This window comes from Apteryx mantelli, unplaced genomic scaffold (genome assembly GCF_036417845.1).
Source record: "Apteryx mantelli isolate bAptMan1 unplaced genomic scaffold, bAptMan1.hap1 HAP1_SCAFFOLD_58, whole genome shotgun sequence".
Taxonomy (NCBI): domain Eukaryota; kingdom Metazoa; phylum Chordata; class Aves; order Apterygiformes; family Apterygidae; genus Apteryx; species Apteryx mantelli.
Genome location: NW_027118788.1, coordinates 1,183,147 through 1,192,464, shown reverse-complemented (window position 1 = coordinate 1,192,464; position 9,318 = coordinate 1,183,147).

Below are 9,318 nucleotides of genomic sequence, written 5' to 3'. Positions count from 1 at the left end.
GGTGCGTCTCTTCGCTGCCTCGCAGAAGAACTAACCTCTGTGCAGGTTCCCTGTCTCACAGACAAGCAGACTGCTGCGTCTGTTCACTGCCTCGCCAGCTAGCAAAGTGCCTCCTCGGTTCTCTTCCAGGCGAAAAGCCATCCGCGATGCCACTACGCCACCTGGTGCACAAGCAAAGTGCTGCATCTCTTCGCTGCCTCACAGAATGAGCAACCAGGGAGGATGTTCGCTGTCTCACAAACAAGCAGGCTGCTGAATCTCTTTGATGCCTCGCCAACAAGCAAACCGCTGCACCTCTTCGCTGCCTCACGAACAAGCAAACCGCTGTATCTGTTCGCTGCCTGGCGAACAAGCACACCGCTGCGCCTCTTCACTGCCTGGCGAAAAAAGTACATCGTCGCGTCTCTTCGCCACACGGCCAACTAACTACGCGCCGCTTTTCTTCGACTCCTCGCAAACAAGCACACCGCTGCATCTCTTGGATGCCTCTCAAAATAACTCACGCCTTGTCTCTTTGCTCCCTCGCCATGAAGCAAACCGCTGCGTCTCTTCGCTGCCTGGCGAACAAGCACACCGCTGCGCCTCTTCACTGCATCGCGAACAAGCACACCGTCGCGTCTCTTCGCCACACGGCCAACTAACTACGCGCTGCTTTTCTTCGACGCCTCGCAAACAAGCACACCGCTGCATCTCTTGGATGCCTCTCAAAATAACTCACGCCTTGTCTCTTTGCTCCCTCGCCATGAAGCAGACCGCTGCGTCTCTTCGCTGCCTCGCAGAAAGCAAACCACGGCAGCTGTTCCCTGCCTGCCGAAGAAGCAAAGCGCCATAGCTGTTGGCCGCCTCGCAAACGAGCAAACCAGTGCATCTCTTCGCTGCCTTGCAAACTAACCAACGCCTGCGTCTCTTCACTGCCTCGCCAACAAGCACACCGCTCTATGTGTTCGCCGCCTGGCAAACAAGCAAACCGCTGCGTCTCTTCACTGCGTGGTGAACACGCACACCGCTGCGTCTGTTTGCTGCCTCACGAACAAGTAAGCCGCTGTAGCTGTTCGCCGCCTCGCCAACATACAAACCGCTGCGTCTCTTCGCTGCCTGGCGAACAAGCACACCGCTGCGCCTCTTCACTGCATCACGAACAAGCACACCGTCGCGTCTCTTCGCCACACGGCCAACTAACTACGCGCTGCTTTTCTTCGACGCCTCGCAAACAAGCACAGCGCTGCATCTCTTGGATGCCTCGCAGACTAAGCAACCGCCTTGTCTCTTTGCTGCCTCGCCATGAAGCAAACCGCGATAGCTCTTCAGTGCCTCGCAAACTAGACGCTGCGTCTGTTCACTTCCTCGCAAAAAAGCAGACCGCTGCGTCTCTTCGCTGCCTCGCAGAAAGCAAACCACGGCAGCTGTTCCCTGCCTGCCGAAGAAGCAAAGCGCCATAGCTGTTGGCCGCCTCGCAAACGAGCAAACCAGTGCATCTCTTCGCTGCCTTGCAAACTAACCAACGCCTGCGTCTCTTCACTGCCTCGCCAACAAGCACACCGCTCTATGTGTTTGCCGCCTGGCAAAAAAGCAAAGCACGGCCACTCTTCGCTGCCCGGCGAACACGCAGACCGCTGCGTCTCTTCGCTACCTCGCAAACAAGAAGACCGCTTCGTCTGTTCGCTCCCTCGCAAAGAAGCAAAGCGCTTTGTCTGTTCGCTCCCTCGCAAAGAAGCAAAGCGCTGCGTCACTTCGCTGTGTTGCGAGCAAGCAAGCTGCTGCATGTGTTCGCTGCCTCGCCAACTAACTAAGCGGTGCGTCTCTTCGCTGCCTCGCAGAAGAACTAACCTCTGTGCAGGTTCCCTGTCTCACAGACAAGCAGACTGCTGCGTCTGTTCACTGCCTCGCCAGCTAGCAAAGTGCCTCCTCGGTTCTCTTCCAGGCGAAAAGCCATCCGCGATGCCACTACGCCACCTGGTGCACAAGCAAAGTGCTGCATCTCTTCGCTGCCTCACAGAATGAGCAACCAGGGAGGATGTTCGCTGTCTCACAAACAAGCAGGCTGCTGAATCTCTTTGCTGCCTCGCCAACAAGAAAACCGCTGCACCTCTTCGCTGCCTCACGAACAAGCAAACCGCTGTATCTGTTCGCTGCCTGGCGAACAAGCACACCGCTGCGCCTCTTCACTGCCTGGCGAACAAGCACACCTTCGCGTCTCTTCGCCACACGGCCAACTAACTACGCGCTGCTTTTCTTCGACGCCTCGCAAACAAGCACAGCGCTGCATCTCTTGGATGCCTCGCAGACTAAGCAACCGCCTTGTCCCTTTGCTGCCTCGCCATGAAGCAAACCGCGATAGCTCTTCAGTGCCTCGCAAACTAGACGCTGCGTCTGTTCACTTCCTCGCAAAAAAGCAGACCGCTGCGTCTCTTCGCTGCCTCGCAGAAAGCAAACCACGGCAGCTGTTCCCTGCCTGCCGAAGAAGCAAAGCGCCATAGCTGTTGGCCGCCTCGCAAACGAGCAAACCAGTGCATCTCTTCGCTGCCTTGCAAACTAACCAACGCCTGCGTCTCTTCACTGCCTCGCCAACAAGCACACCGCTCTATGTGTTTGCCGCCTGGCAAAAAAGCAAAGCACGGCCACTCTTCGCTGCCCGGCGAACACGCAGACCACTGCGTCTCTTCGCTCCCTCGCAAACAAGAAGACCGCTTCGTCTGTTCGCTCCCTCGCAAAGAAGCAAAGCGCTGCGTCACTTCGCTGTGTTGCGAGCAAGCAAGCTGCTGCATGTGTTCGCTGCCTCGCCAACTAACTAAGCGGTGCGTCTCTTCGCTGCCTCGCAGAAGAACTAACCTCTGTGCAGGTTCCCTGTCTCACAGACAAGCAGACTGCTGCGTCTGTTCACTGCCTCGCCAGCTAGCAAAGTGCCTCCTCGGTTCTCTTCCAGGCGAAAAGCCATCCGCGATGCCACTACGCCACCTGGTGCACAAGCAAAGTGCTGCATCTCTTCGCTGCCTCACAGAATGAGCAACCAGGGAGGATGTTCGCTGTCTCACAAACAAGCAGGCTGCTGAATCTCTTTGCTGCCTCGCCAACAAGCAAACCGCTGCACCTCTTCGCTGCCTCACGAACAAGCAAACCGCTGTATCTGTTCGCTGCCTGGCGAACAAGCACACCGCTGCGCCTCTTCACTGCCTGGCGAACAAGCACACCTTCGCGTCTCTTCGCCACACGGCCAACTAACTACGCGCTGCTTTTCTTCGACGCCTCGCAAACAAGCACACCGCTGCATCTCTTGGATGCCTCTCAAAATAACTCACGCCTTGTCTCTTTGCTCCCTCGCCATGAAGCAAACCGCTGCGTCTCTTCGCTGCCAGGCGAACAAGCACACCGCTGCGCCTCTTCACTGCATCACGAACAAGCACACCGTCGCGTCTCTTCGCCACACGGCCAACTAACTACGCGCTGCTTTTCTTCGACGCCTCGCAAACAAGCACAGCGCTGCATCTCTTGGATGCCTCGCAGACTAAGCAACCGCCTTGTCCCTTTGCTGCCTCGCCATGAAGCAAACCGCGATAGCTCTTCAGTGCCTCGCAAACTAGACGCTGCGTCTGTTCACTTCCTCGCAAACAAGCAGACCGCTGCGTCTCTTCGCTGCCTCGCAGAAAGCAAACCACGGCAGCTGTTCCCTGCCTGCCGAAGAAGCAAAGCGCCATAGCTGTTGGCCGCCTCGCAAACGAGCAAACCAGTGCATCTCTTCGCTGCCTTGCAAACTAACCAACGCCTGCGTCTCTTCACTGCCTCGCCAACAAGCACACCGCTCTATGTGTTTGCCGCCTGGCAAAAAAGCAAAGCACGGCCACTCTTCGCTGCCCGGCGAACACGCAGACCGCTGCGTCTCTTCGCTACCTCGCAAACAAGAAGACCGCTTCGTCTGTTCGCTCCCTCGCAAAGAAGCAAAGCGCTGCGTCTGTTCGCTCCCTCGCAAAGAAGCAAAGCGCTGCGTCACTTCGCTCTGTTGCGAGCAAGCAAGCCGCTGTATCTGTTCGCCGCCTCGCCAACATACAAACCGCTGCGTCTCTTCGCTGCCTGGCGAACAAGCACACCGCTGCGCCTCTTCACTGCCTGGCGAACAAGCACACCTTCGCGTCTCTTCGCCACACGGCCAACTAACTACGCGCTGCTTTTCTTCGACGCCTCGCAAACAAGCACAGCGCTGCATCTCTTGGATGCCTCGCAAACTAACTCACGCCTTGTCTCTTTGCTCCCTCGCCATGAAGCAAACCGCTGCGTCTCTTCACTGCCTCGCCAACAAGCACACCGCTCTATGTGTTCGCCGCCTGGCAAACAAGCAAACCGCTGCGTCTCTTCGCTGCCTTGTGAACAAGCAAACCAAAGCGTCTCTTCGCTCCCTCGCCAACATACAAACCGCTGCGTCTCTTCACTGCCTGGCGAACAAGCACACCGCTGCGTCTGTTTGCTGCCTCACGAACAAGCAAACCGCTGTATCTGTTCGCCGCCTCGCCAACATACAAACCGCTGCGTCTCTTCGCTGCCTGGCGAACAAGCACACCGCTGCGCCTCTTCACTGCCTGGCGAACAAGCACACCTTCGCGTCTCTTCGCCACACGGCCAACTAACTACGCGCTGCTTTTCTTCGACGCCTCGCAAACAAGCACAGCGCTGCATCTCTTGGATGCCTCGCAGACTAAGCAACCGCCTTGTCCCTTTGCTGCCTCGCCATGAAGCAAACCGCGATAGCTCTTCAGTGCCTCGCAAACTAGACGCTGCGTCTGTTCACTTCCTCGCAAAAAAGCAGACCGCTGCCTCGCAGAAAGCAAACCATGGCAGCTGTTCCCTGCCTGCCGAAGAAGCAAAGCGCCATAGCTGTTGGCCGCCTCGCAAACGAGCAAACCAGTGCATCTCTTCGCTGCCTTGCAAACTAACCAACGCCTGCGTCTCTTCACTGCCTCGCCAACAAGCACACCGCTCTATGTGTTCGCCGCCTGGCAAACAAGCAAACCGCTGCGTCTCTTCACTGCGTGGTGAACACGCACACCGCTGCATCTGTTTGCTGCCTCACGAACAAGCAAGCCGCTGTAGCTGTTCGCCGCCTCGCCAACATACAAACCGCTGCGTCTCTTCGCTGCCTGGCGAACAAGCACACCGCTGTGCCTCTTCACTGCATCGCGAACAAGCACACCGTCGCGTCTCTTCGCCACACGGCCAACTAACTACGCGCTGCTTTTCTTCGACGCCTCGCAAACAAGCACAGCGCTGCATCTCTTGGATGCCTCGCAGACTAAGCAACCGCCTTGTCCCTTTGCTGCCTCGCCATGAAGCAAACCGCGATAGCTCTTCAGTGCCTCGCAAACTAGACGCTGCGTCTGTTCACTTCCTCGCAAACAAGCACAGCGCTGCGTCTCTTCGCTGCCTCGCAGAAAGCAAACCACGGCAGCTGTTCCCTGCCTGCCGAAGAAGCAAAGCGCCATAGCTGTTGGCCGCCTCGCAAACGAGCAAACCAGTGCATCTCTTCGCTGCCTTGCAAACTAACCAACGCCTGCGTCTCTTCACTGCCTCGCCAACAAGCACACCGCTCTATGTGTTTGCCGCCTGGCAAAAAAGCAAAGCACGGCCACTCTTCGCTGCCCGGCGAACACGCAGACCGCTGCGTCTCTTCGCTACCTCGCAAACAAGAAGACCGCTTCGTCTGTTCGCTCCCTCGCAAAGAAGCAAAGCGCTGCGTCACTTCGCTCTGTTGCGAGCAAGCAAGCTGCTGCATGTGTTCGCTGCCTCGCCAACTAACTAAGCGGTGCGTCTCTTCGCTGCCTCGCAGAAGAACTAACCTCTGTGCAGGTTCCCTGTCTCACAGACAAGCAGACTGCTGCGTCTGTTCACTGCCTCGCCAGCTAGCAAAGTGCCTCCTCGGTTCTCTTCCAGGCGAAAAGCCATCCGCGATGCCACTACGCCACCTGGTGCACAAGCAAAGTGCTGCATCTCTTCGCTGCCTCACAGAATGAGCAACCAGGGAGGATGTTCGCTGTCTCACAAACAAGCAGGCTGCTGAATCTCTTTGCTGCCTCGCCAACAAGAAAACCGCTGCACCTCTTCGCTGCCTCACGAACAAGCAAACCGCTGTATCTGTTCGCTGCCTGGCGAACAAGCACACCGCTGCGCCTCTTCACTGCCTGGCGAACAAGCACACCTTCGCGTCTCTTCGCCACACGGCCAACTAACTACGCGCTGCTTTTCTTGGACGCCTCGCAAACAAGCACAGCGCTGCATCTCTTGGATGCCTCGCAGACTAAGCAACCGCCTTGTCCCTTTGCTGCCTCGCCATGAAGCAAACCGCGATAGCTCTTCAGTGCCTCGCAAACTAGACGCTGCGTCTGTTCACTTCCTCGCAAAAAAGCAGACCGCTGCGTCTCTTCGCTGCCTCGCAGAAAGCAAACCACGGCAGCTGTTCCCTGCCTGCCGAAGAAGCAAAGCGCCATAGCTGTTGGCCGCCTCGCAAACGAGCAAACCAGTGCATCTCTTCGCTGCCTTGCAAACTAACCAACGCCTGCGTCTCTTCACTGCCTCGCCAACAAGCACACCGCTCTATGTGTTTGCCGCCTGGCAAAAAAGCAAAGCACGGCCACTCTTCGCTGCCCGGCGAACACGCAGACCACTGCGTCTCTTCGCTCCCTCGCAAACAAGAAGACCGCTTCGTCTGTTCGCTCCCTCGCAAAGAAGCAAAGCGCTGCGTCACTTCGCTGTGTTGCGAGCAAGCAAGCTGCTGCACGTGTTCGCTGCCTCGCCAACTAACTAAGCGGTGCGTCTCTTCGCTGCCTCGCAGAAGAACTAACCTCTGTGCAGGTTCCCTGTCTCACAGACAAGCAGACTGCTGCGTCTGTTCACTGCCTCGCCAGCTAGCAAAGTGCCTCCTCGGTTCTCTTCCAGGCGAAAAGCCATCCGCGATGCCACTACGCCACCTGGTGCACAAGCAAAGTGCTGCATCTCTTCGCTGCCTCACAGAATGAGCAACCAGGGAGGATGTTCGCTGTCTCACAAACAAGCAGGCTGCTGAATCTCTTTGCTGCCTCGCCAACAAGAAAACCGCTGCACCTCTTCGCTGCCTCACGAACAAGCAAACCGCTGTATCTGTTCGCTGCCTGGCGAACAAGCACACCGCTGCGCCTCTTCACTGCCTGGCGAACAAGCACACCTTCGCGTCTCTTCGCCACACGGCCAACTAACTACGCGCTGCTTTTCTTCGACGCCTCGCAAACAAGCACAGCGCTGCATCTCTTGGATGCCTCGCAGACTAAGCAACCGCCTTGTCCCTTTGCTGCCTCGCCATGAAGCAAACCGCGATAGCTCTTCAGTGCCTCGCAAACTAGACGCTGCGTCTGTTCACTTCCTCGCAAAAAAGCAGACCGCTGCGTCTCTTCGCTGCCTCGCAGAAAGCAAACCACGGCAGCTGTTCCCTGCCTGCCGAAGAAGCAAAGCGCCATAGCTGTTGGCCGCCTCGCAAACGAGCAAACCAGTGCATCTCTTCGCTGCCTTGCAAACTAACCAACGCCTGCGTCTCTTCACTGCCTCGCCAACAAGCACACCGCTCTATGTGTTTGCCGCCTGGCAAAAAAGCAAAGCACGGCCACTCTTCGCTGCCCGGCGAACACGCAGACCGCTGCGTCTCTTCGCTACCTCGCAAACAAGAAGACCGCTTCGTCTGTTCGCTCCCTCGCAAAGAAGCAAAGCGCTGCGTCTGTTCGCTCCCTCGCAAAGAAGCAAAGCGCTGCGTCACTTCGCTCTGTTGCGAGCAAGCAAGCCGCTGTATCTGTTCGCCGCCTCGCCAACATACAAACCGCTGCGTCTCTTCGCTGCCTGGCGAACAAGCACACCGCTGCGCCTCTTCACTGCCTGGCGAACAAGCACACCTTCGCGTCTCTTCGCCACACGGCCAACTAACTACGCGCTGCTTTTCTTCGACGCCTCGCAAACAAGCACAGCGCTGCATCTCTTGGATGCCTCGCAAACTAACTCACGCCTTGTCTCTTTGCTCCCTCGCCATGAAGCAAACCGCTGCGTCTCTTCACTGCCTCGCCAACAAGCACACCGCTCTATGTGTTCGCCGCCTGGCAAACAAGCAAACCGCTGCGTCTCTTCGCTGCCTTGTGAACAAGCAAACCAAAGCGTCTCTTCGCTCCCTCGCCAACATACAAACCGCTGCGTCTCTTCACTGCCTGGCGAACAAGCACACCGCTGCGTCTGTTTGCTGCCTCACGAACAAGCAAACCGCTGTATCTGTTCGCCGCCTCGCCAACATACAAACCGCTGCGTCTCTTCGCTGCCTGGCGAACAAGCACACCGCTGCGCCTCTTCACTGCCTGGCGAACAAGCACACCTTCGCGTCTCTTCGCCACACGGCCAACTAACTACGCGCTGCTTTTCTTCGACGCCTCGCAAACAAGCACAGCGCTGCATCTCTTGGATGCCTCGCAGACTAAGCAACCGCCTTGTCCCTTTGCTGCCTCGCCATGAAGCAAACCGCGATAGCTCTTCAGTGCCTCGCAAACTAGACGCTGCGTCTGTTCACTTCCTCGCAAAAAAGCAGACCGCTGCCTCGCAGAAAGCAAACCATGGCAGCTGTTCCCTGCCTGCCGAAGAAGCAAAGCGCCATAGCTGTTGGCCGCCTCGCAAACGAGCAAACCAGTGCATCTCTTCGCTGCCTTGCAAACTAACCAACGCCTGCGTCTCTTCACTGCCTCGCCAACAAGCACACCGCTCTATGTGTTTGCCGCCTGGCAAAAAAGCAAAGCACGGCCACTCTTCGCTGCCCGGCGAACACGCAGACCGCTGCGTCTCTTCGCTACCTCGCAAACAAGAAGACCGCTTCGTCTGTTCGCTCCCTCGCAAAGAAGCAAAGCGCTGCGTCTGTTCGCTCCCTCGCAAAGAAGCAAAGCGCTGCGTCACTTCGCTCTGTTGCGAGCAAGCAAGCCGCTGTATCTGTTCGCCGCCTCGCCAACATACAAACCGCTGCGTCTCTTCGCTGCCTGGCGAACAAGCACACCGCTGCGCCTCTTCACTGCCTGGCGAACAAGCACACCTTCGCGTCTCTTCGCCACACGGCCAACTAACTACGCGCTGCTTTTCTTCGACGCCTCGCAAACAAGCACAGCGCTGCATCTCTTGGATGCCTCGCAAACTAACTCACGCCTTGTCTCTTTGCTCCCTCGCCATGAAGCAAACCGCTGCGTCTCTTCACTGCCTCGCCAACAAGCACACCGCTCTATGTGTTCGCCGCCTGGCAAACAAGCAAACCGCTGCGTCTCTTCGCTGCCTTGTGAACAAGCAAAC